The sequence below is a fragment of the Anser anser genome, assembly GCF_964211835.1.
Source record: "Anser anser genome assembly, chromosome: 3".
In the NCBI taxonomy this organism is placed as follows: domain Eukaryota; kingdom Metazoa; phylum Chordata; class Aves; order Anseriformes; family Anatidae; genus Anser; species Anser anser.
Window position 1 is genome coordinate 29,908,656 of NC_139722.1, and position 26,388 is coordinate 29,935,043.

Below are 26,388 nucleotides of genomic sequence, written 5' to 3' on the forward strand. Positions count from 1 at the left end.
TAGCAAATGTGATGCCCATCTACAAGAAGGGTTGGAGGGTAGACCCGGGGAACTATAGGCCTGTTAGTTTGACGTCAGTGCCAGGGAAGCTCATGGAGCAGATTATCTTGAGGGTCATCATGCGGCACTTGCAGGGCAACCAGGCGATCAGGCCCAGTCAGCATGGGTTTATGAAAGGCAGGTCCTGCTTGACGAACCTGATCTCCTTCTATGACAAAGTGACACGCTTGGTGGATGAGGGAAAGGCTGTGGATGTGGTCTACCTTGACTTCAGTAAGGCTTTTGACACCGTTTCCCACAACATTCTGCTCAAAAAAATGGCTGCTCGTGGCTTGGACTGGCATACGCTTCGCTGGGTTAGAAACTGGCTTGATAGCCGGGCCCAGAGAGCTGTGCTGAATGGAGTCAAATCCAGTTGGAGGCCAGTGACTAGTGGAGTCCCCCAGGGCTCAGGACTGGGGCCAGTCCTCTTTAATATCTTTATCGATGATCTGGATGAGGGGATTGAGTGCACCCTCAGTAAGTTTGTAGACGACACCAAGTTAGGTGCGTGTGTCGATCTGCTCGAGGGTAGGAAGGCTCTGCAGGAGGATCTGGATAGGCTGGACCGATGGGCTGAGGTCAACTGTATGAAGTTCAACAAGGCCAAGTGCCGGGTCCTGCACCTGGGGCACAACAACCCCAAGTAGCGCTACAGGCTGGGAGATGAGTGGTTGGAAAGCTGCCTGGCAGAGAAGGACCTGGGAATACTGGTTGATAGTCGGCTGAATACGAGCCAGCAGTGTGCTCAAGTGGCCAAGAAGGCCGACAGCATCCTGTGTTGTATAAGAAGCAGTGTGGCCAGCAGGTCTAGGGAAGTGATTGTCCCCCTGTACTTGGCTCTGGTGAGGCCGCACCTCGAGTACTGTGTTCAGTTTTGGGTCCCTTGCTACAAGAAGGACATGGAGGTGCTCGAGAGAGTCCAGAGAAGGGTGACGAAGCTGGTGAGGGGTCTGGAGAACAAGTCTTACGAGGAGCAGCTGAGGGAGCTGGGATTGTTCAGCCTTGAGAAGAGGAGGCTCAGGGGAGACCTCATCGCTCTCTACAGGTACCTTAAAGGAGGCTGTAGAGAGGTGGGGGTTGGTCTATTCTCCCACGTGCCTGGTGACAGGACGAGGGGGAATGGGCTAAAGTTGTGCCAGGGGAGGTTTAGGTTGGATATTAGGAAGAACTTCTTTACCGAAAGGGTTGTTAGGCATTGGAATGGGCTGCCCACGGAAGTGGTTGAGTCACCATCCCTGGAGGTCTTTAAGAGACGTTTAGATGTAGCCCTTAGTGATATGGTTTAGTGGAGGACTTGTTAGTATTAGGTCGGAGGTTGGACTGGGTGATCTTGGAGGTCTCTTCCAACCTAGACGATTCTGTGATTCTGTGATTCTGTGATTCTGTGGTGTGATTAACTAAAATAAAGGCAAATTCTTAGGTTTGGTCAGACCATGTATCTTTTTCTCTATTTTTGTCCAGTTTACAATAAGTCAGGAGAAACAGTATACTGAAATGCTTAAAAGAATCTCGATAACTCCTGGCAGTTTCTTATTTCTCTTAAAAAAAAAAATAAAATTATTTTCACTTCTCTTTGGAGATTATACTTCAAGATATTTGGTCATGTTTAGTTATAAGACACGTTACACAGCTCAACCTTGCCACAGAGAGAAATGTTTTTATCGCCTCTCTGTTCTCCTTGTGCCTTAGCATAGTTTCCAGGAGGATCTTGCCAGGTGAGGCTCACAGATGTAAGGCTGACTGGTCTGTACTTCCCCAGGTCTTCCTTTTTTCCCTTTCTGAAAATTGGAATTACTTTTCCCTTTTCCAGTCACTGGGAACTTCAACTGACTGACACGACTTCTCAAATATGATGGAGAGTGGCTTAGATACTACATCTGCCAGTTCACTCAGGACCCTGAGATAGCTCTTATCAGGTTCCATGGAACTGTGCACCTTCAGGTTCCTTAGATGGTCTTGAACCTGATCTTCTCCTACAGTGGACGGTTTATCAGTCTCCCAGTCCCTGCCTTTGCCTTTTGTGACTTGGGCAGTTTGGATAGAGTACTTGCCGGTGAAGACTGAAGCAAAAAAGTCACCAAGTACGTCAACCTTCTCCATGTCCCAGGTAACTAATCTCCTGTTTCCTTCAGGAGGGGGCCTACTTTTTCTCTGATCTTCCTTTTATCGCTGACATACTTACAGAAGCCTTTCTTGTTGCCCTTGATATTCCCAGACAGATGTCATTCTGTCAGGGCTTTAGCTTTCCAAATTAATCCCCGGCTGCTCAGACAGTGTCTCTGTATTCCTCCCACTTTACGTGTCCTTGCTTCCATCCTCTGTAGGTTTCTTTTTCTATGTGTCTGAGTTTGGCCAGGAGTTCCTTGTTCATTCATTCAGCCATCCTGGTGTTTTTGCCCGACTTTCTCTTTGTTGGGATGCATTGCTCTTGAGCTTGGAGGTGGTGTGAATACTAGACCTTGAATAATATCCTTGGGCCTCTCTTCCTTACATGGTACTCTGCCAAGGAGATCTCTGAAGAAGTCAAAGTCTGCTCTCCTGAAGTCCAGGCTGTGAGGTTGTTGTGCGCCCTTTTCACTGCCCAAAGGAACTCCACCATTTCATGATCACTGCAGCCAAGGCTGCCTTTGAGATTCACATTGCCTGCAAGTCCCTCTTTGTTGGTGAGAACGAGATCCAGCACAGCACCTCTCCTAGTTGGCTCCTCTACCACTTGGAGAAGGAAATTATCACCAACATGTTCCAGGAACCTCCTGGATTGCTTATGCCTGCTTATGCCTCCAACAGATATTGGGGTGGCTGAATTCTCCCATGAGGACCAAGGCTTGTGAACATGAGGCTGCTCCTATCTACCTATAGAGGGCCTGATCTGCTCAGTATTCCTGGTCGGGTTGCCTGTAGCAGAACCCCACCACCTATCTGGACAACCCATTCCAGTGTTTGACCACTCTCACAGCATATTAAATAACAATAATAATAGTAATAATAATAACAATAATAGTAATAGTAATAATAGTAGTAATAATAATAATAATAATTTCTTATGTTCTGTTGGAATTTGTTTTAATTTGTGCCCACTGCTTCTTATCTTGCCAGCTGTATTAATAAGAAGAATTTGGTTCCCTCTGGACACAGGTAGTGGGTGCTGGATGGATGGAGGGACTGTACCAGCTACTCAAATGATCCATGAATATCTGTGTGCTTGTAAACCCAGAGAGTGCCATGCATGTGCCTTCACTGGTGTCTCTACCAGCTGGTTAGGAGGAAGGGGTCTTGGCTGTCTGAATCTCTTCTATGTGAGTCCTGTGCATAAGTGCTGCTGAAGGCAGCCCTTGGCTGGGGCAGTCATGTCAGTATCCCGTATCTGTGTGTCTCTGGAATGCAAGCTCATTTTTTCTGCTGGCTGAACCTTCAAAGGGGAAAGTGGCAAATGCATCCCCCAGCCTGGACAGAGACCCCAAGTCCCAGGCATAGCCTCAGAAGCCAGACACAAGTGGTTCTGGGCCATCATGTGGATTCCGACTCTGTGTGCTTATTGGCGCAGTGCACCGGGCACGAACCTATGGAGAAAAAGAGCAGCTGGAAGAAGTGTCTGTGCTTGCTCTTGTTGCTCTTCATTTTCACTTAACAAGCCCCTTCACAGCCTCCTGAATGTGGGCCCCACATAAGCAGCAGACCTCCGTAGATGAGGTCAGCAGATTGGGGTCTCCTACCACAAGCACTTGCTGCTTCCTTCTAGTGGTTCTGGGTGGTTCTGGTTCCTCAGCCACCAGAGACACTTCTTTAGAGAATGCACCCAACTCGTTATCAGCTATGATGGCAGTGGACCTATTCTGTAAATACACGTCATGAGGGAGTCTCATGGAAGAAGGCACTTACTTACCTCATGGTAGAAGCCACCAGCTTCCAGCTTTTGTCACAATGGAAGATCTGGTCAACTTCATTCTCAACCTATCTAACACTGTACAGTACTGAATCTCAATACTGAGATTTCTCCTCCTACAGATCCTTCACTAAGTTGCACAGGCTCTGAAGAGATCATGTGCTCCAAGCAAAATGCCCCAGGCACTCCCTACAGCTTAGGTTTTACAGAACTGCATACTCCTCCTGAAATTCCACCTCGGTTCATGAGTTCAGCGAAGAGACACTATACTCAGCAGCACCTAAGGACCATATCCTGTGACTGGCATTTCTAGAAATACACATGCTAGAAGGAGAAAGCTTACTAGGTACTTCTTCATGCCTAGCTACATGAACTGTTGTATCAGTTGCCTGCCTCCGAAAGTTGCACTCTGAGCCTGTCTATGCTTGACTGTCCCTAAACAAGAGTGAGCTAGAACAAAGGCTCCAGGAACTCTTTGATAAAGCACAGCTGACACAGTTTCTTAGGAACTGCCAGAGCACTACCTTTACTTTAGCCTTACTAAATGAAAAGCAGTAGAAAGCTGTTAATCTGTTAGAGGCCAAATCTAATAATCTGTTAAATTGGCTCTTTTAATGAACCATAGCCAGTAGATTAAGGGATGGGATTATCCTCTGCTCAGCATTCAACAGACCTCATCTAGAGTGCTGTTTCCAATATAATCAAGTCTCCCAATATAAGGAAAACATTGATAGGCTGGAGTGAGTTTAGCAGATGATACAGAGCTACCTGTAGGCTAAAGCACTAGTCCTGCGAGGAGATGTGGAGGGAACTGAGTTTATTCAACCTGGAGAAGAGATATCTTTGGGGGGACCTAACAGCAACCCCTATAGCCTATGGAGAGATGAAGGTGGGTTCTTCACAACTACTTCTGGCAGGAGGACATGAGAATGTGCTTAAGATGAGACAACAGTTGTTCAGATTGAGTGTAAGGAAAACCTTTTTTCCCCAAAGCATGGTCCAATGGAGGAGTTTGCCCAGATATATTGTGTAGTCCTTATCAGTTGAGATTTCCTAAATCAAGTTGGATAAAACCCTGAGCAAGCTGGTCTGTCCCCATGGCTGACCCTGTTTTGAGCAGATAGTTGGAGCAGAGACCTGCTGAGGTCCTTTCCCTCTTGAATTATTCCATTGTTCTATGGCTGGAATGATTATCCAGACATGGAAAGTGCTCCCAATTCTTAAAGTGTAAACATGGTCCAGATTCACAATTATGTGTCACAGATTTAATAATCCATTATTGACTCTGGGAAATTAAATAATTTTATACAAGGAATGTGACAAACACAAATAAAAGTGACATGAAAATAGTTTTAGTGATGACTGAAAATAGTAAAATGCATGTTGATAGTTTTTTCTTATTTAAAAAAAAGGGGATTAGAATAAATATTTCTCAGTGTTAGTAAGAGGATATGTAGAGTATGAAACACAACAATGACTAACATAAAGCCCCTTTTTGGATGAGGAAACTACAAACCACTAGATGATAGATAGATGAAAGTAGATGATAAGTGGACATGTGAAAATGAATCTTTGGAATCATGGATTGGTGGGGAAAATGTATTGGTTCAATTTGAAAATAAGTATCTTTATCTAGATAGTATCTTTAGCTAGATCCTCAAACTGTTAACAGATAGTATATTATAATTGAATGAAGAGTACCTGATTGTTGACAACTCTAGTATCATTATATATATATATATATATATATATAGTAGTTAGTTAGTTACTATGATATTGAATTATTTCATGTGCTTTTTTTTTTTTAAAAATCTTTTATGAAGATTTTGTTGTGTAGGCACACAAAAAATGACTCCCCATTTCTCTATTCTCATCAGAATTTCTGACATTATATTTTATGATACATTGGAAATTCTGCCTATACTTAGGTATGTATGTTTGAATAGAAATGGTGAAAGCAGAGAACTTGAGTTCCAATAGATATCAGCTAAGGTTTTAAGTTGTATCTCAACTTTTAAAGAATTCTACTGAAGATGAAACGTTAGTAGTCAATACAATTGAAACAATATAATCTATAGAAAGATCATTTATCATGGATGTTGTGGTTTAACCCGGCTGGCAGCTAAACACCACACAGCCGTTCGCTCACCCTCCCCCCTCCCTCTCTGGGATGGGGGAGAGAAACAGGAAAGTGAAGCCGGTGAGTTGAGATAAAGACAGTTTATTAAGACAGGAATATAATAATAACAATAATAATAATAGTGATAATGATAATAGTATTAATAATAATAATGTGTAAGAAACAAGTGATGCACAATGCAATTGCTCACCACCCGCTGACCGATGCCCAGCCTATTCCCGAGCAGCCGGCCCCCCACCCCGGCCAGCCACCCCTATATATTGTTTAGCATGACGTCAGATGGTATGGAATACCCCTTTGGCCAGTTTGGGTCAGCTGTCCTGGGTCTGTCCCCTCCCAGCTCCTGCTGCACCCCTAGTCTGCTCGCTTGCAGGACAGAGCGAGAAGCTGAAAAGTCCTTGGCCTGGTGTAAACACTGCTCTGCAACAATTAAAACATCAGCATGTTATCGGCGCTCTTCTCATCCTAATCCAAAACATAGCACCCTACCAGCTACTGTGAGGAAAAATTAACTCTGTCCTAACTGGAACCAGGACAATGGAGATAAAAAGCAATAGTCTTTTCTAAATGTTTCATTTGTGTTCATTTTTAGACCATGAAAAGTTCATATCCTTGCTCTCTCTCTCTTTTTTTTTTTTTCCCTAGATGTATGGTTTTGATAAGTATAAAGAAACTGTATATTTACAAAAAAAAAAAAAAAGGTTGTCTGTTTCACGAGTCTAGATAGAAAATGCTATTTCAGTTCTATTTCAAAATGTCTAATTCAAAATGTAATGTAATTTCAAAATGTCTAATTCTCTGTCATTTCCCACATTAGCACTTTTTTTTTTCCAGACAAAGCAACAAAATATTTCCATATGCGCTTTTCTTTTCTACAATTTTCCTTTAATTCCCAGTCTATAATTGGAAAATCAGCAGTAGTCATGTCTTGAGTAAGGTGGATGTGTTTGTGATATGAGATCTGACAGGATTTTATTTTTATCTTACTAAATAGAATTTTAAATTATAAAATGAATGTATACTTAAGGCATCTGAATGTCAGTCATATTCATATGTTTCAAGTGTACTCTAAGTAAATAAGTGCAGTTATTTAATGAAAAGTGCTTTGTATGACGCATGCTGGATTTGCCAAAATTCACATGCCACATTTCTATCCTGTAAATTAGCTACTGGCAAACTGTGAATAACCTAGATGGATAACTGTTCTCTAAAACTCAGTATACATGTTTTTAATATGGACAAGTGAATTTTCAGTGGATCCAATGCCAAAGAATCAACGACAATAGTAATTAAAATGTATATTTAATAAAAAACATTATTGCAACATACTCAAAAAGATGTTTTTTTAGCAGAACAATTGCCTACCTGGAATACAGTGTTGTTACAAAACAGACAAGCATGATTTCTATTGTATAGTCAGCAACAGCTTGTATTTGGCTGCAAATGTTTTGATTTGTGCCAATAATTCTGTAGTTGAATAATTTCAGCTATGGAATGTCGAACAAGATTCAAATATTACTGTAATGCTATTTTTAGATTCTAAATGACACCCAAAGGAGAAAAGACAGAAGAAAAGAATGACTTGCTGGTTAATGATTTCCAGAAGGAGTTGAGCTGTTTTAGAACAATACTTTTGCTTACAATCAAAACAGAGCATTCTGCAGATTCAAGATAAATAGATTTTTTATCTAGATTTACACATAATTAAAGTATAGACTGACAATTAAGAAGGAACTTTTCATCATAACTGCTTGCATCACAGTATTTAGGACATTCCAACTCATCCTTCAAGTACTACACCATTATCAGGGATACAACTCTATTCACCTCTTAACTTACACCAGCAGGAAGGCAATTATTTCTTCTGGCTACGATATAGTAATTGATAAGATGCAGTAATAATTTTCATTTACTCTTTAAAGTAGTAAATCCACAATGAACCCAGTTCATAGAGTCTCTCTTACAAATAATAATGTCCTATCCAGTAAATGTAGTTTTGTTTGTTTGTTTGTTTGTTTGTTTGTTTTCTTCTCTTTTCTTCTATATGTGTGTGTGCATGTGAAGTGGCTATGCCATCTAAAAACACCGTTTGTGCTTCACGTAATTCTGTTTCAGAGACATCCTTTTTCCACAGTTTACCATTCGGCCAAGATTCTATACATGTTCTTATACATTTGCATGGTTGCTTTCAGATTAGTCTATAAAAGAGCTTTCTTGAAGACTAGTCTAATTAATACTAATTTACTTAAGTTATGCTTAGTTAGGTAAGCACAATCTGTCATATAAAATATAAAGATATCTGTTTTTATTACATTCTTCAACATAGCAATTTTTTGTAAAGTTAAAATTTGTACACGGAGATGATATCAAAGAATCAAAGAATCAAAGAAATGTTCAGGTTAGAAAGGACAATCTGCTCAAAGCAGGACTAATTAGGTCAGTTTGTACAGGGCTGTGTCTGGTGGAGGCCTGAATACCCTCCAAGGATGGACATGCTACTTCTTTCTGGACAACCTGGTACAAGGTTTGGTCACCTTCAAGGTAAAATAAATAAATAAATAAATAATTTCCTATGTCTGATTCAAATTTCTCTTGTTCCAGCTTGCCTTTCTTGCCTCTCACCCTATCACTGGACACCTTCAAGAAGCATCTGGGTCCCAGTTCTCCTTGTCCGATGATCAGGTAGCTGTAGACAGCAACAAGGTTTCCCTCATCCTTCTCTTCTGCAGGCTGAATCAACTCTGGTCTCTCAGCCTCCTCTTGTCTGGCGTGTACACCAGCCCCATGACAATCATGTTGGCCTGCACTAGACTAGCTCCAGAATGTCCATGTCATCTCATACTGGGAAGCCCAAAACATGGCAGTGAGTTGCAGTCTCGCTGGTGCTGAAGAGAGAAGAGGGATTACCTCCCTCAGTCTGCTGGCTACAGTCATTCTAATGAAGCCCACAACACTGTTGGCCTTCTTTGCCACAAGGGCACCCTGCTGGCTCAGGGCCAACCTCAAGTCCACCAGGATCCCCAGGGCCTTTTCTGCAAAGCTAATTTTTGGCACCAGAATGCATGGGTACATGGGCTTGTTCCTCTCCCAGAGCAGATTTTTGCATTTGCTCTTTTTGGACTTCATAAGGTTCTTGTCAGCCTGTTTCTACACCCTGTACAGATCTCAGATCTTCAGTAGCAACCCTGTCCTCCAATGTGTTGACAGCCCCACCCACCCCACACAAATGTCTGGTGTTGTTTGCAAACTTGTTGATTGTGCAGTCTGTCCTGCCATTTGGTCCATTATTTGGTTTTACTACTCTCCGTAACAACACTCTTTATTTCCCTATAAATTAGCTGGTGTTTCCAGATGCTGAAAATCACAAAGTAACACCATTTTTTTTTTTTTCTGTAATAAGATCTTCTGAAATTCTTGAATGATACATAGTCTATACCACCTAGTATTTTCTTTGAGAAGCGACACAATTACTCTTTTGTCAAAACAAACAAACAAAAAGTATTTTAAGACTGTTCTTTTTTCTGTTTCGTATGTTAAAGCCTATTTTTGTTGTTGATGTTGTTGTTGCTGTTATAGTGGCTCTTTTTTGGGTGGATTTAATTTTCTTGCTTGTTGAGGGAAGTGATTGTCCCAGTCTACTCTGCAATGGTGTAGCATCACCTTAAATATTGCTTACAATTTTGGGTACCACGATATAAGAAAGACATAAAGCTGTTAGAAAGCATCCAGAGGATGGCTACAAAGATAGTGAAGGATCTAGAAGGGAAGACATATGAGGAGTGGCTGAAGTCCCTTGGTTATTTCAGCCCAGAGCAGAGCAGGCTGAGGGGAGGCCTCATGGCGGCCTGCAGCTCCCTCACGAGGGGAGCGGAGGGGCAGGCGCTGAGCTCTGCTCTCTGGGGACAGCAACAGGACCCGAGGGAACGGCATGGAGCTGGGACAGGGGAGGGTCAGGCTGGGTGTTAGGGAAAGGTTCTTCACCAAGAGGGTTGTCGGATGCTGGAAAAGGCACCCCTGGCAAGAGGCCACAGCATAAAGCTTGCCATAGTTCAAGAAGTGTTTGAACAATGTACTCAGGACATATGATTAGATTTTGGGGTGGTCCTGTGTGGAGTCAGGAGTTGGACTCAATGATCCCTGTGGGTATCTTCCAACTCAGAATATTCTATGATTCCATGATTTTTCCTAGTAGCCTGTATGGTGCTGTATTTCGGTTTTGTGACTAAAAGAGTACTACTGGTTGTAGCTTCAATATGGAATTGAACTGATGTTCATAAAACATTTATTTATTTTTGCTTAACACCTCAGGTCTATAAATAATTAAATAATTTAATCTCTAATGTGTGTCCTGATTCGTTCTGATATCTTGATTTTGTGAGCTCATGAAAGCTGGTTCTGCTTCTAAGTAGGAGACAATCTGAAGTGGGCCCTTTTTTTTCTGGGAAATGCTGGAATGATGATTGCTAGGGAAAAGAGAAAAAAATATATATATATATATATATGAAGAAGAAAGAAGAAACAAAATAACCCACAACAAAACAAAAATAACACACATTTTCCCTACCTTAGCCAATTCTAACAAATGTTCATGACATCATGAACAAAAAAAACAAAAACGAAAAACAAACAAACAAACAAACAAAAAAAACAAGTGGAGATGCTGTTGGAAATTATAAGCAAGGAAAAGCTTTTTTAGAAGTTTCTGTTCTCTAACTTCTGTGATCCTGGGACATTAAGTACATCTATAACATACATAAACCAGTAAAACAATTGACTAAATAAATACAGTAGATGTTTTACATCTCATAACTTAATTATATGTGAGTAGCTACCTGAAATTATTGCTAGAATAGAATCACAGAATCACAGAATCGTCTAGGTTGGAAGAGACCTCCAAGATCACCTAGTCCAATCTCTGACTTAACACAAACAAGTCCTCCACTAAACCATATCAAAGCTGAAACTAGTAAATACAATTATATATATAAAAAAAGGCAATGAAACATCATACTGCAGATTTTTTTCCATTAAAAATAAAATAAAATAAAATAAAATAAAATAAAATAGACTTTATAAGTATTCATTCAAGACCCTCGTTTATATATTTGTTTTAAGCTCTTTGCGTAATCCAGTTTGTCTTGCATTGTTTCATCTGTGGCTATATTTTATATCAGACTGACAGAGCCCAAGTTAATGTGTCAAAGAACCTGATAAAAGGGCTCTTAAAGCCAGTAGAAAATTATAAACAGTTTTTTTATGTTTCTTTAAATGTTTCTAATATATGGGATTTTTTTTCATGTTTTTGAAAGAATACATAACTGATTGAAAGTCAATATTTCTTTATCTTTTTTTCATTGGTAGCTGACAGTAGAACATGTCATTATTTTTATGAGAACACCTGTGCTCCTCAGAATACACTTCTGAGTATATATACAGTCATACAATTTCTCCCACTGCTTTTTCACTTGGACTGGTTTAAGTCCTCAGGCTACAAGAGTCATCAGACTTTGGTTTAAGCTGTTTCATGTCTCATTATCAGCTCTTTCAGTTTTGTTAGCTTGTTTGCTCTCAGAAAACAAAACCAAAAACATCATATGCAACTTCAATCTATTTTTTTTTTTCAGAAAAAGGGATTAAATTGTGTTAGTTATTTTGCAGCAGATGCATTTTTCAGAAAAGGTTACTATAATCCTTCCAGTTGAGACAGAATATTCAGTCTTGTTCTACCTATTAAAAAGAAAGTAATGTAAAAAGTTTTCCCCAATGATATTACACAAGCATATCTAACTTCCATGGACAGTATCACATCTTCAGGACCCTTCCTAATGGTTCTTTACACAGTCCGACTGGAAACCTAAGGTTCTTTAATATTCCAACTTCATTATTCTCATTTTCTATAATTTAACAACTTCTCATATTATACTTAATGGAAAAGTCATGCAATATTGAGCAGTAACTGCTGTTAATTTCCTGCTGTATATCATTTGCATTTTTTGTTGCTAGTGGAGAGTAATTAACATGCTCTAATTATCATACTGATTGTCTTCTTTAGCTCATGAGAATATAGTCATCTCAACCCTCGTTGATCTTACAGTAGTACATTTTATAGCCTTCAATAATAGTATCCAGGGACATACACAGCTTAGTTTTTTACTGAAAAATGATGTGATCCAGCAGTAACAGGTTCCCTAAACGGTTCAATTTGGAACAGAGTAATGTAAGTTTTTATAGTGCCTATCAAAAAATATGGAGCCCTGCTTCTGTGGTAGTACAATGCCATCCTTTTTAGGGAACAGAATTGCAGTTGTATTATCATCATCAAAAGAAAAAAAAAATGTTTGCTTGTATTCCATTCAGATTGTCTTTTATTCCTCTGTCTGTGAACAGTTAAGAGAAAAGACACATTCAGCTGGGAATACACTTATAAGCAATAATGAGCGTTCTTTTCTTGAAAGGATGCTTATAGAAGAATAGACATTTATCTAAAGGAAAAAACTTTTCTTAATCTAAAAGTTCTACCTAATCAAAGTCCTTATTCAATTTTAGGTTCATCTGCAGCTATCTTATAAAAGGTAATGCAGATAGGAAAAGCTAAGTGAAATCATGTAATCTGTTTGAATGTTATATACAAGAACAGTGAGGCTTATAGCTTTTGGAAAGAGAAGAAGCATTAAATAAAATGAGATACAATTACACATGCAAATATATTGTTTTCACAAGATCAAGACAAACAATTGGTGACATTCAAAAGGAAAATTTTGTATGCGTCTATTCTGCATATATTTTATATTATATATATATATATATAAATATAATCGTTTAAGCTAAGAGCTAAAATATCAACAATCTGCACTGTCTTATGACTTCCTGGGAGTCAGAATTTCATTTGCAGCAGACTCTTCCAGGGGATCAGTAGCTACTGTAAAGATTCATGCCTTCATTTTAAATATTCTTCATGAGTGCCGAAATGGATAACATATCTCTAGAGAAACAGTGATATATTCAATTTTCTGTCTTTTCAGGACTATCCATGGCATTTGCTTCTTTTAGAATGCCTGAAGAATCTGAAGATGTAGAAGAATTGGAAATGCTAGTGGAGGTGTGGGACAAGTTATATTCTTTACATATTTGTGTATGGTAAAGTCTGTTTTGCATTATAGATCCCTTTTTCTATGCAATCCCAGGGTAGCTGTGTTCAAACGTGACTGAAATACCATCAGTGGATGATACTAAAGACTGATTGCTGTTAACAGAGAAACAAAGCAAAGGCATCAAAGATATTCCAAGAGGGAATTTACTATGAGTTTTCCATATCTATGAGGAGTAGCAAGATTTTTTTATAGAGAAGACCCACATGGTTTTGAACAGCACAACGGACTGAAGTACTTAGGCAGACCACAGAAAACATATATTGTAACATTGGACCAGTGACAGAAGATATAAAGAATATCTTATCATGAACATGCAAATAAGGATTATTATTTTTTTAATGTTATTGTATTGTAACATTATGTAATTATCTATAGGTGTCAGATGTTATGCAACCATATTTTTCTGGATGCTATCAAAACACATAGAAGACATGGTACTTGCTAATTGATCAAACTCAAATTGAACAATAGGGAAATTAATTTACTGAGAACCTTGTTCCTCCAGTGAATAGAACATTAAGAATTAAAGAATATATAGAAAAGAGTAATGTTTATTAATGCTTAGAATCCTAGAAGCAAGGCATAATCTTTTCTTGATTTTTTTTTTTTCCTTTCAGTCCTTTCTCCTTTAATACTATATTTGGGTTAGAGAAGAAGTGGTGAGTCATTCAGTTGAGGTATCTGCTCCAGGACTCTATCAAAAGGTTCAGTATGGCCTTTCTAGTTTTGATGATTCACAGAAGTATTTAACTTTTTGATATTTTCCTTTTGGTTTCTGAACACAGATATGTAAAGAAAAGGGTACATACAATATCCTTTGGAAGAACAGGAAAGAGATGACATCCAAAAATAACCCCAAATATACACTCAGAGTGAAATGTGACTTTTAAAGTTCGAAGTTGAAAGCAATACACATGTATTTCCCTGAATCAGAAAATCACTTGCACTTAAGTAGGTTGGTTATTGGTGTAGTCTCTTATTCTTGCTTTCTTTGAACTAAGGTTAATATTTTAAATGGTACTGCAAAATAAATAATTATTAAAATAATAACATAGATAATTTATTCCTGCATTTTACAAAACATTTTTGTTACTGGAGACAAAGTAGTTTTTATTTCAGATAAATATGGTGTATATATTTTAAACAATTTATTCTTAAGAGTTGTAACTTCTGTTCTTTAGTGTTGACTAACCATCTTTAATTTTGGACATGCTTGTCCCTCACTGAAAAGAGAACAGTCTGGCAGTCTATTACAATGATAATTTGTTTTCCCCTGCAAAGTCATTCAACTTTAAAAAATAAAAATAAAATTCTGATTTATCTTGTTAGTAGACATGAAGAAGTTATGGCGATCCAACTTTTCAATTAAGATTTAACAAGCTGTAAGATTTCTGTACCTTGTTGTCCTGGTTTCAGTTAGGACAGAGCTAATTATCCTCCTAGTAGCTGGTAGGGTGCTATGTTTTGGATTAGGATGAGAAGAGCGCTGATAACATGCTGATGTTTTAATTGTTGCAGAGCAGTGTTTACACCAAGCCAAGGACTTTTCAGCTTCTCGCTCTGTCCTGCCAGCGAGCAGACTAGGGGTGCAGCAGGAGCTGGGAGAGGACAGACCCAGGACAGCTGACCCAAACCGGCCAAAGGGGTATTCCATACCATCTGACGTCATGCTAAACAATATATAGGGGTGGCTGGCCGGGGTAGGGGGGCCGGCTGCTCGGGGATAGGCTGGGCATCGGTCAGCGGGTGGTGAGCAATTGCATTGTGCATCACTTGTTTCATACACATTATTATTATTAATACTATTATTATTATTATTATTGTTATTATTATATTCCTGTCTTAATAAACTGTCTTTATCTCAACTCACCGGCTTCACTTTCCCGTTTCTCTCCCCCATCCCAGAGAGGGAGGGGGGAGGGTGAGCGAACGGCTGTGTGGTGTTTAGCTGCCAGCCGGGTTAAACCACAACACTTGTATTTACATGTTTGAAAATTTATAATTTGAGCTTGACTTACTTAGTTTAAGCTACCTGTACAATTAATAGAAACATGCCTCTCTAAAGTTGGACTCATTTCTCTATGCTAGGAGTTGGCCTAGTCTCCAAATCTTATAATGGATTTTTTTTAAAGGACATTAATTGAATTACTCCATCAATAAATAAATGCATAATAACAATTAAAAAGTGTTTGCTCATTGTGATTCATTCATTAGGTTTACCTAAGTAATTTTCTGTCTCGATGCTTTCTTTCCCAGATTCCAAGGAAAGAAGTAGTCACTAGCCTAGCAAATTAATTACTGAGCGCTAAATAGTTAATAAGCAACATATCCAGAAGGAGCTATAGAAACTTGCCTAAGACCTGAACTAACCTTTTTCATGTTTATTCTGGTGCCAATGGAAGCCAGATTTTTTTCCACAAGTTTCAGGAGCTATATCTGCATATGGATATTTCTCATGTGAATAGAGAAAAACCCTATTTTCCCCTTTTTTCTCCTCCAGGGTCCAGGGAGAGCAAAGTCAAACAGAAGATCCTGTGTCAATGGGTCAAAGGCCCTGGATTAGCTGCAAAGCTTGTGCTTCATCCTCTAATGCCTTGTGACTGACTTAGTGACTTGCCAAGGACAGATTTAATTATGTAAGCTTAGCCCACTATCAGTTAGGTCCAATGACTTTAATAACTATTGCCCTTCAAACATTTTGTCGATGACACTATAACTGCAATTCTTAGTCTATAGTAGAGATTTCAACATACTGCATTATGTACAAAAATGTGTATCAATAGCAGAGGATGTTTTACAGTTAATATCCTTTAAGAGTATGAAGCAGTACCCTAGCATGGACTACTGGCCAAATTAATTTCCTAGAGGAGTACAGATTAAACACAAATCATGGTTTCAAATGTGGAAGGTCATGTTGTTCAGACACAAAGCTTCAGTTCAAAGAGCGACTTTATGACTTCTACCACTTCTTTACACTCCGAATTATTCATCAAGATATTTTACTATCACAAATTTTCTTACCCTTTAAATTCAGAAAACAAAGTTTGGGTGCTTATATTAATAAACCCTTTTTTTTTTTTTTTCCTGTCTTTTTTGAGTAATATAAACCTCCTAGCATTCCCATGACAGAAGAAAGAATAAAACATTAAGTTTCAGCTTGAGTACAAATTCTCTCAATACTTATATTGTGGAAAGTGAATCAAATTTGCCCTTCAGATTTCTCTACATGAATTTCCACAAAATAATTGGAGGGACCTAGGGAGATGTCCAGCCCCCTGCTTAAGCAGGATCATCTATGGTAGGTTGCTTAGGGCTGAATCCCCTCAGGTTCTGAATTTCTCCAAGGATGCAGACACCACAGCCTTTCTGGACAACACAACCTGCTCCTCTCTTTGACTATGTTCACAGTAAAACAACAACAACTACAAAAAGTTTTTATTTAAATTTCCTACATTTCAGTTTTTGCCCATTGCTTCTTTCCCTTTCACTGGACACCACTGAGAAGAGGCTGTCTCTGCTCCCCACCCCAATTAGGTGTTAGTGCATATTGATTTAAAATCATACATTTAAACCAAGGTATATATTTTATTTTTCTTAATATTAACAAATCAAATATTTTTTCTGGTGACCGCAGTATACACTAACTTTTTATTTCCTACAAATTACCAGAGAAAGTTTGAGCATGTCTAATATTAATAATTGTGTAGATTAGTAAAACAGAAAATACAGTTGAGTTGCACATTGTGGGCTTTTTTTGTTTGTTTGCAATTCATCTTCCTAAGGAATATGTTACCATAAGAAGCAGTGAAAAAAAAAATCCATAATATTTTTTGTAATTACTATTATAGATGGAAAAAAAAGATGGTTGTTTTGAATATAAAACTATTTCTTACATATAAAAATGCAGTGATGTAATCATTAATGATTTAACATCCTTGTTAAGCTGAAACAAGATAATTTTAACAAATACTCTAACAAAACTATTGTTGTAAATATGAGAAATATTGTTTGAAAATATATAGATTTATAAGCAAATTTAAGTCAATATATCCAACATGAGATATGCCCATCTTCTTGAAAGAATTAGACAATTAGTTTAATGTTTAAATATCCATCATTTTAAAAATTAATATTTAACATATATCCAGTACACTGCTATTAATACCACTGTAGAAGCTTCTTGATGACCTTCCAACAGTGATGACACCAATGGACAATTACTATTGATGACTATAGGATGAAAATTTCACCTCTAAACTTTTTGAACTACTAATTGAGTTATAAATAGTAGTCCTATTAAGTGAACAACCCAGTATTCAATTAATGGTTAATGATGCATAGGAAAATAGCTTCAAACGCTCTAAAATGGACTTGAGATGACTTGCAAATTTCACATGAGGCTTCTGAATACTGAATTGTGACTAACATCTAGTGATAATACTTTTATACTTTTCCATCATGTACTCTATTACATACAGAATGAACTCTGGAAAGGATCAGATGTAGTAACTTACTGGATAGTCCCAGAATCCTCTGAAAGATTAAAAGACAGAAGTGGATCAAGTGTTTTGATTTCTTATGGAGTTTTATTATCTTGGAATTGCAAGTCTCTGAACATTTTTTATTATATCTTCTCATACTCTATTCCATTCCCGAATCTTATGATTACTTAGAAACACTTATTTGATGAATATTTGAATTTTTATTTAATGAAGTTTTGCATGTGATTTCTAAATACTTAGTAATTTTTAGGTAGGGAAGTCACAGGGAAATCATAAAACTATATGAAAGAAGGTTTAAATATCATATACTCCCTTCCCAGTCCATAGCTAAAAATAATGAATGTCACTCCAGAGAGAGATTCTATAGTGTTTTGCAAAGCAGTCTGTGATGGACATATCACAACTTCTCTAAAATGTTTTAGTGTTTCGTTATAAATAGGATCATACAAAATGCATAGAATGTTTTTATTATATATATAAAGCCTTTTTTTTCATATTTTCTGACCTAGTTCAATTCTAATACAAATTAAGCCCATGCTAAATATTTTTTAGTTTTTAATGGTGCCCTTTGCATAGTTGAATGATGTTGTTTTGTCTTCCCCCAGAGTCTCTTCTTTCATAAACTAACAGCTCCAGGTCTAATCTTTTCCTGGGTGTCTCATTTCCTATTTCTTTCATTATTCTCGATGTTCTTACTTAAATTCTTATCTGGCCGTTCCATATCTTTCATAATATTCACTATCCAAACCTGACAAGAGTATTCAGTTGACATGTTGCTACTCCTAATGACAGTGGAAATGTGAAATCGTCTAATATGGAAAATATATTCTTGCATCCTAATAGTGTGATTGTCTTTTTCACAATGTGACATCATTGCTCATGTTTGACCTAAGAACCGAAGTAACAAATGTAAGATTCTTCTTAACAAAACTCTAATCTTGTTGCTTGTTTCCCATTTTTGAAAATTCAGGATATTGCAACTAAAGTAATAAATAAATAAATAAGGTTTTGGAACTGTATTGAATCATATTTTTTCAGACCATCCAACAGTTTCTGGAAGTTATTTTAGCTTTTAATCCTGCTAATTGCTAGCATATTTAATAAGAATATTTTATATGTGATCATTGAAGTCCTTCTATGAAATATTTAGTAGTCTTATAACCAGGACAGACCTTAGGAGAAGATTTCCTAGGAGACAGTAGGAAAAGTCACATTAACCTCTCTCTTTCCCCTTCTGTATGTATAGCCCAATATTATAGGACTTGTAACTACATCAATTCACAGCTTATTTATCTGCATTATGGCTGAATCCACCATAAGACCATCATAAGAGACACTCTTCCATTTTTACAGTGGATTATTTATGACTGATTGTTCTGTTTCCTTGACTATGAGAATGTTGAAAACGGAAAAAAAAATCATAAAAGGGAAGAAATCAAAGATTAAAACAACATGTAGAGAAGAAATAAGAAAGCCATCCTACAATCTCAGCTGTAAACCATGTTATCTTTTCACCTACTGTTCCTCCATCTGCTGTCATTGGTGAGTTCTGTGTCTAATATTACACTATAAATGAATCATTTGTGTTTGTTGCATGTAGTAAAAATTATAGGATAGGTTTGGTCACTTTGTAAATAACTAGTTTAAATTAACACACAGCAATATACAGTTTTAACAAGTATCAGCATTATATGAGTTGAATACAGGGTCATCTTTATCAGAAAAAATATCTATGACTAGGCATAATATATGATTGTCCAATTAGGTTATAGATAAGGGTAATTGCTATAGGAGATCTTTAAGATTCTGAATCCATTAATCTAATGTTTCATATTTAATGAAATTGTCTGCATTTTTTTTTGTTGTTAAAAATGTAAGATCATTTAATAGCATGAGTCATCACTTCCCTGACACTGATTTCGTATATAAATATTCTCTACCTTCATCAGCAAGTCTTCAGTTTTCATTTTAAATTTTGCTGACCTTACTGTCATGAACTTCTTAGAAAAAATAGAATAAAATGAGTATTACTGTGGAATAAGTACTATCCAGGAAACAATGCAGTACTTACTCTTAAACATCCTGAGTTTATCATCAACAAGTAAAGCCTTCTAAAACCTTCTTTTCTTCCCAAAGTATCGTGGCTAATTTGGCAGAACACGTTGAGTATTAAATGTAGGACTGGAATCTCATTTCAAAAATCTGTTTGGGTATATCTCTGTTAGAAATAACCTCTTCACTTCCTTTACCATGTAAAGGATGTTTTTTTTCACAAGAACTGCATGATGAGTATCAGGAGATATATTTTGAAAAGGGGAAATACATCACGTTTGGTATTTTTGGCAAAGAATTACACAATTCTCTGATACATGCAACTCATTGTGATTGTAACTGATTCTTGACCACTGGCATGGAGTCAATAATGAGTTTAGAAGCAGTTACTGGATTATTCTCAGAAATGAAATCACATGATTTATTTTATGTCGGTGTGCAATGAGGGCAGGATTCCTTGGTTTCATTTTTCATGTCTTCTGTGTTTTGACAATATAACTTTTAAAATAATATACATAATAATTTTACAACAAAATAATTTTACATAAGGTGCCAATAACCTATATCAACAGATCTTTGTGTTTCCATTCTTTAGAACGTCATTGTTTTATGCATTTCATATGTTTCATCAGCAAAGCTCTTTGGAATAAGGTTCACACTCAGACATCAGCTTTAGACTCATGTGCCTGGAAATGGATGTTTTGAAGTATTTTTTAAAAAATGTGAAATTATTATGGTGCTGTTTCCTCTCAGAACACTGTCCAGAGACAGGTGTTTTCTCACATCATGTGATAAGACCAAAGAGAAGCTGGGGTGTCTCCCTCCTTGGAGATACTCAAAAGCAATCTAGATATGGTCATGGACAACCTGCTCTAGGTGACCCTGTTGGGCAAGGGGGTTGTACCAGATGACCTTCAGAGGTCCTTTCCAACCTCAGTCACTCTATGTGTGTCTGTGTGAAAGCAGTACAGCTGCAAAACCTCTGAAATTGGGCATATAAAAACACCCTGATCTAAAAGAAAACAGAGCCTATACAGTTCATATTAATTGGAATTTTAAATGAATTGATATGTCCTAAATATCAAAACATATTTAATGTTTTAAATACTAGTACTGAGGGTTTCCTCTGAAGTTGCAGATCAGCAAAACAAGACAGTCTTAAGGTAAAAATAGAAAAAAATGAGCCATTGCATATAGGGGCAATTAATGGCAAGGTAGCAAAACTCCAGGTCTAGGAGACAACAATGTTCTATTTGTGGCTTTATTCCCAGATTTTAGCAATGGCAAAAGAGTTCCTCCAAGTACTATCCTACAGCCTCCTCAGCCTTGCAAAGCATATGCATGCCTTACTGATACTTTCATTTTACACTGGATTCTGTAATAGTGAAGGGGTGAAACTATGTGAATAGTGTCTCCCCTCAACAACTGAGGAAAAATCTCAAAGTGAAAGGGCTGGAAGCAAGTGATGTGCTCTTTGGTATCTACCTGTAAGCCTCCATACCAAGGAACTAAGCACTGCATTTCTGCTCTTGCAGGAGGAAGAAAGCATCCAGCAAGCCATGGTAGCTTCTTGACAGGTTTGGGGAGTTCAATTGATTTAATTCCCTGAGCAGCTAAGAGGGAATGGTATTTGGGGAGGATAGCATTAGCCACAAAAATGAAAATGAAAGAAATTAAAGAAGCAAATTCATATTTGTCGATCTTGTGACAGGTTTTTAGGTGGTCTTTCTGTCAAATTAATGTCTGACTAATGTTATTAAGGACAAGAGCAGAAGTCTGAGATTTTCAGAACTGAATTTCTTAAGGTTCCCTTAAAAAGCTATGTATGAACACTGAAATTGGTAGCTTAGCTTTTACAAACCTGAGAACTTTGAGTGCTTCCTCTAGTATCAAATTTCAGGCTGACTTCAGAGAACTATTTTGAAAATCTTGGTTTACAGTTCTGTAAATTTCTGTCCTATATGCATGTCCGTATGTGCATGTCCCATAATGTGCTAATTAACAAAGGATCTGATACTGCAGCACGGAAGTTGCAGGAATTTTAACCATGGACATTAATGGAATAGAGGCTCATCTTCTAGCAGCAAATGGCAGACTGAAATAGGTCAAATAGGTTCATCTAATGATTGTCACCTACATAATCAGCAATCTATTAAGATTGATGAGGCTCTCATAGGATATTCTGTACTTCATCTAAGCACACATTAAAATCAGATTAATCAGAAAGGTCTATATATCTTCTTTCATATTTTAAAATATGAAATTCAATCCTTATTTATTAAAATAATAAGTTAAATAATTATAGTGATAATACCTTATGCAAATCAGGTTTTAATTTTGTTGGTCATACATTATTATCTGCTGAAGGGAATTATTATCTCAGAAAGGGAAAATTCAGTTCTGAAAAAGTAATCCAAAGCCATATTACATATACCCAAATTTCCCAGTCCTGAATTTCTGAGTAAGACATTGTCACCCAAGCTTATTCATGCTGTGATGGGGCAGATGTAAGTCTTTGTAGGAATTTGATGTTATAATCTTTGCTACTTCACTTTGTTGTTGTTGTTGTTATTCTGTTATTATTAACATTAGTGTTAGTAAATAAAGAAGGGAAAGTAAGCTAAATTGTGTTAGTGTATAAAAAACTGAAAACAAGGAACTGTTGATTTGACATACAATCAAAATTCTTATGAAATGCTGAATCAGGTTCTTAATTTCAAAATACGATTATCAGTTTAATGTTCTGTCAACAAACATTTGTAGATACTAAGTGAAGAACATAAGTGGAAATGCAATGGTGCTATGGCGCTATCACAAGTTGTCCTTAAATTTTAATATTAGAACAGCAGATATTGTTATAACCAAATCGCCTATTTTTTTTTGTTGTTGTTTGCTTGCTTGTTTTCAAAAACAATCAGATAGTTTGAAATGAATTATTCATCTAGGAACTTTGCTTTGTATGAGAAAGTAACTTTAAAACATCCATCTAACTGAGATTTCATACAATGAAACATGAAATATGCCAGGGTTAGATTCAGAGAGGAAAATCCAACACTATGAAAATGTCAGTGCTCAGTGTTCACAGTGCCTCGTTATTGTATAGATTGTGGTTTATAGTAATCAATCTAATATAGCTGACTTGTATTTCATTTCATTTTGTTTCGTTTTCCCTTCATAATTATTTTAATAAACTATTTTCCAAATCACTATTACTTCTAAGTCATCTTTATTTTAGATCAAAGCATGTTGCTTGCATATTTATACACAGACTTGCATTCAAAAAAAAAAAAAAGGTTTATTCTTTCAGTTGCCCTAAAATATATAAGTTAATGGAGATGATATCAAAAGTACAGATAAGGCCACACTTTGTCATGTAAAACAAAATCTTGTAATACTTTATGAGCAGGTAAGAAAATATTTATATATTGACAAAGTCCTTATTTATGGTGTGTTGTAATTGTTCTGTCCTTTTTTTTCTTCACCCACCTCAGGTCCTGATTTACCACATATGATTAGTATTGTTTCCCTACTCACTCTTATTTGTACTTATGTATGAAGTTTCACCTAGTTTTCAGCTGGGTTTTCCTTCTAGTAGCTGATATGGTGTTATGTTTTGGATTTAGGATGAGAATAATGCTGATAACACATGGAAGTTTTAGTTGTTGCAGAGCAATGCTTATGCTAAGCCAAGGATTTTTCAGCTTATTATACTACCCTGCCAGAGAAGAGGCTGGGAGGGAATGGAAGCAGAGCAGCTGACCCAAGTTGGCCAAAGGGATATTCCATCCCACATGATGTCATGCTGAACAATAAATATGGGGTGGCTGGCCAGCAGGACCACTGTTCAGAGATGGGCTGGGCTCTGGTGAGCGTTGTGCATCACTTCCTTTGTAGATTCTTATTTTAATCTTCACTGTTATTATTTCATTTCCTTTCCTGTCCTGTTAAACTGTCTTTATCTCAGTCTGTGTACTTTTACCTTTTTATTCCACCAAATTCTCTCATTCTCTCTCCCATTCCACTGGGGGGGGGGGGGGGGGGGGAGGGGGAAGGACGAGGAGGGGGCAGGGAGGGGGAGTGAACAGCTTTGTGCTGCTTAGCTGCCCAGAGGGTTAAACCACAACAACTTATTACATATTTTATTCATGTTGTGTAATCAGAGAAATAGTTTTGCCAGTCATATCCTACATTGTTCAGTGACTGTTGGACTACAAGAACATCCTAATATTTGCCTCTTATTTGCAAAAAGTTGAAAAGGGAATTTTGCTCCCATTTTCACTGTTTTTCTTCCTATCAGAGTTGATACATCCCATCTGCCAAACTGTTTCTTTGAACTTCTCTTGTATTTACAGCTATGCCAAAATGGACTCCAGTTCTCTGCTACAGGTAGTGGTATCAGTCTACTTTGACTTTCCCCTTTTGCTGTCTCTATTCATGCCAAGGACAAAAGGGTCATTAGGGACAGTCAACATGGCTTCACCAAGGGGAAGTCGTACTTGACCAACCAAGTCTTTTAAGAGGATATAACCAGGTGGATAGATGATGGAAAGGCAGTGGACACGGTGTATCTTGATTTCAATAAAGCCTTTGGCACCGTTTCCCACAGCATCCTCACAGCTGAACTGAGGAAGTGTGGTCTGGATGATTGGGTAGTGAGGTGGACTGTAAACTGGCTTAAGGGAAGAAGCCAGAGGGTTGTGGTCAATGGGATGGAGTCGTGTTGGAGGCCTGTATCTAGTGGAGTCCCTCAAGGGATGGTACTGGGACCATCGTTGTTCAACATATTAATCAATGACTTGGATGAGGGAATGGAGTGCGCTGTCACAAAGTTTGCTGATGACACTAAACGGGGAGGAGTGGCTGACACGCTGGAAGGCTGTGCTGCCATCCAGCGGGACCTCGACAGGTTGGAGAATTGGGCGGGGAGAAATTTAATGAAATATAATGAGAGCAAGTGTAGAGTCCTGCATCTGGGCAAGAAAAACCCCAGGCACCAGTATAAGTTGGGGACTGTCCTGGTGGACAGCGATATGACCATGAGCCATCACTGTACCCTTGTGGCCAAGAAGGCCAATGGCATCCTGGGGTGTATTAGAAGGGGTGTGGATAGCAGGTCAAGAGAGGTTCTGCTCCCCCTCTACTCTGCCCTGGTGAGTCTGCCTCTGGAATATTGTGTCCAGTTCTGGGCCGCTCAGTTCAAGAAGGACAAGGAATTGCTTGAGACAGTCCAGCGCAGAGCCACAAGGATGATTAAGGGAGTGGAACATCTTCCTTACAAGGAAAGGCTGAGGGAGATAGGTCTCTTTAGCTTGGAGAAGAGGAGACTGAGGGGTGACCATATTAATGTTTATAAATATGTAAAGGGTGAGTGTCAGGAAGACGGTGCCAGGCTCTTCTTGGTGACATCCAATGATAGGACAAGGGGCAATGGGTGCAAGCTGGAACATAGAAGATTCTACTTAAATATGAGATAAAACTCTGTTATGGTGAGGGTGACAGAGCATTGGAATAGGCTTCCCAGGGGGGTGGTGGAGTCTCCTTCTCTGGAGACATTCAAAACCTGCCTGGATGCATTCCTGTGTGACATGACTGAGGTGTTCCTCCTCCAGCAGGGGTATTGGACTAGATGATCTTTCAAGGTCCCTTCCAATCCCTAATATTCTGTAATTCTGTGATTCTGTGTGAACAGGAGGGCTGTCTCCTCTTCCATCACTTGGCCCAAGAGGAAATACAAGTTCCTCTACATTAAAATAAAAATTAGCCCTGCAATCGCACCATATCATCCAAAGCAGGAGTTCTGCTTGTATTGGGGATGAAGAGGAGGTACTCAGGTGTCTTCTCAAAACATGCGAAAGGTTGATAGAGCACTGGACAGAGGAAGGAACAGTTCTGCTGTGGTCCTATCAGCATGTACAGAACTGACTGTGAAACAGTTCCTTGTGGTTTGGGTGAAGGAATGTAATTATTCACAGGCTGACTTACATGTAAATGATTTTTCTGAAAGCTCATTCATGAATCACCATTTCTGTGAATCTGCTCATATCTGCTCCTCTTTACCTTCAAGTATGTTATGAAGAATTTAAGGTATTATTGTTATGTCTATTTCATATATCTTCTAATTATTAGTATAAATTATTGATGCTTCTAAGGTATATGAGATACTGATAAAGCAATTTTTCTTAGAAAAAATAAAATAGTTTACTGCTTTCTTTTTCTGCAAGGGTATCAGAGTCTAACTAGAAAACTTGATTAGAGCACCAGTTGTATTTAAGCTATTAATTATTAAATATTTATCTTGCTTGAGACACATAACTGGAATGTTTCGTTGCAGTCCTTGATTATGTCCACCATTTGTCATACCAGATGGATGATTACACAAATTGTGTTTATAGTCTGTATACCCGGAAGAACATTTAACAAAAATAAACTGATTCATATTTGTTGTTAAAAAAATGGCTAGGGTTTTGCAACAGATCCCCAGCTAAATAGATCAACGTCACTTCATTTGTTTCAACAAAGCCGTGACATTTTATACTATCTATGAATTTCACATAGTTTTCTGCCATATCAATAACAGATGCAGAAATTCTGTACTTAATATATATATATATATTTTAC

At 37.8% G+C, this 26,388-nt stretch overlaps 1 protein-coding gene across 3 annotated transcripts in view; it reads left to right on the plus strand.

Annotated features, from left to right (window-relative positions):
• Positions 1 to 26,388, plus strand: part of LOC310897022 (uncharacterized protein) — a 248,767-nt gene that overhangs the window by 27,015 nt on the left and 195,364 nt on the right. The window contains exons 3-5 of one of the 3 annotated variants that reach the window (XR_014581995.1): positions 8,667 to 8,747; positions 13,088 to 13,164; positions 13,834 to 15,314. The gene's annotated coding sequence lies outside the window, so the exon portion shown is untranslated. Of the gene's footprint in view, positions 1 to 8,666; positions 8,748 to 13,087; positions 15,315 to 26,388 lie in introns of those variants that run through there. The other 2 variants (XR_014581994.1, XM_083830124.1) reach the window with 2 other exon arrangements.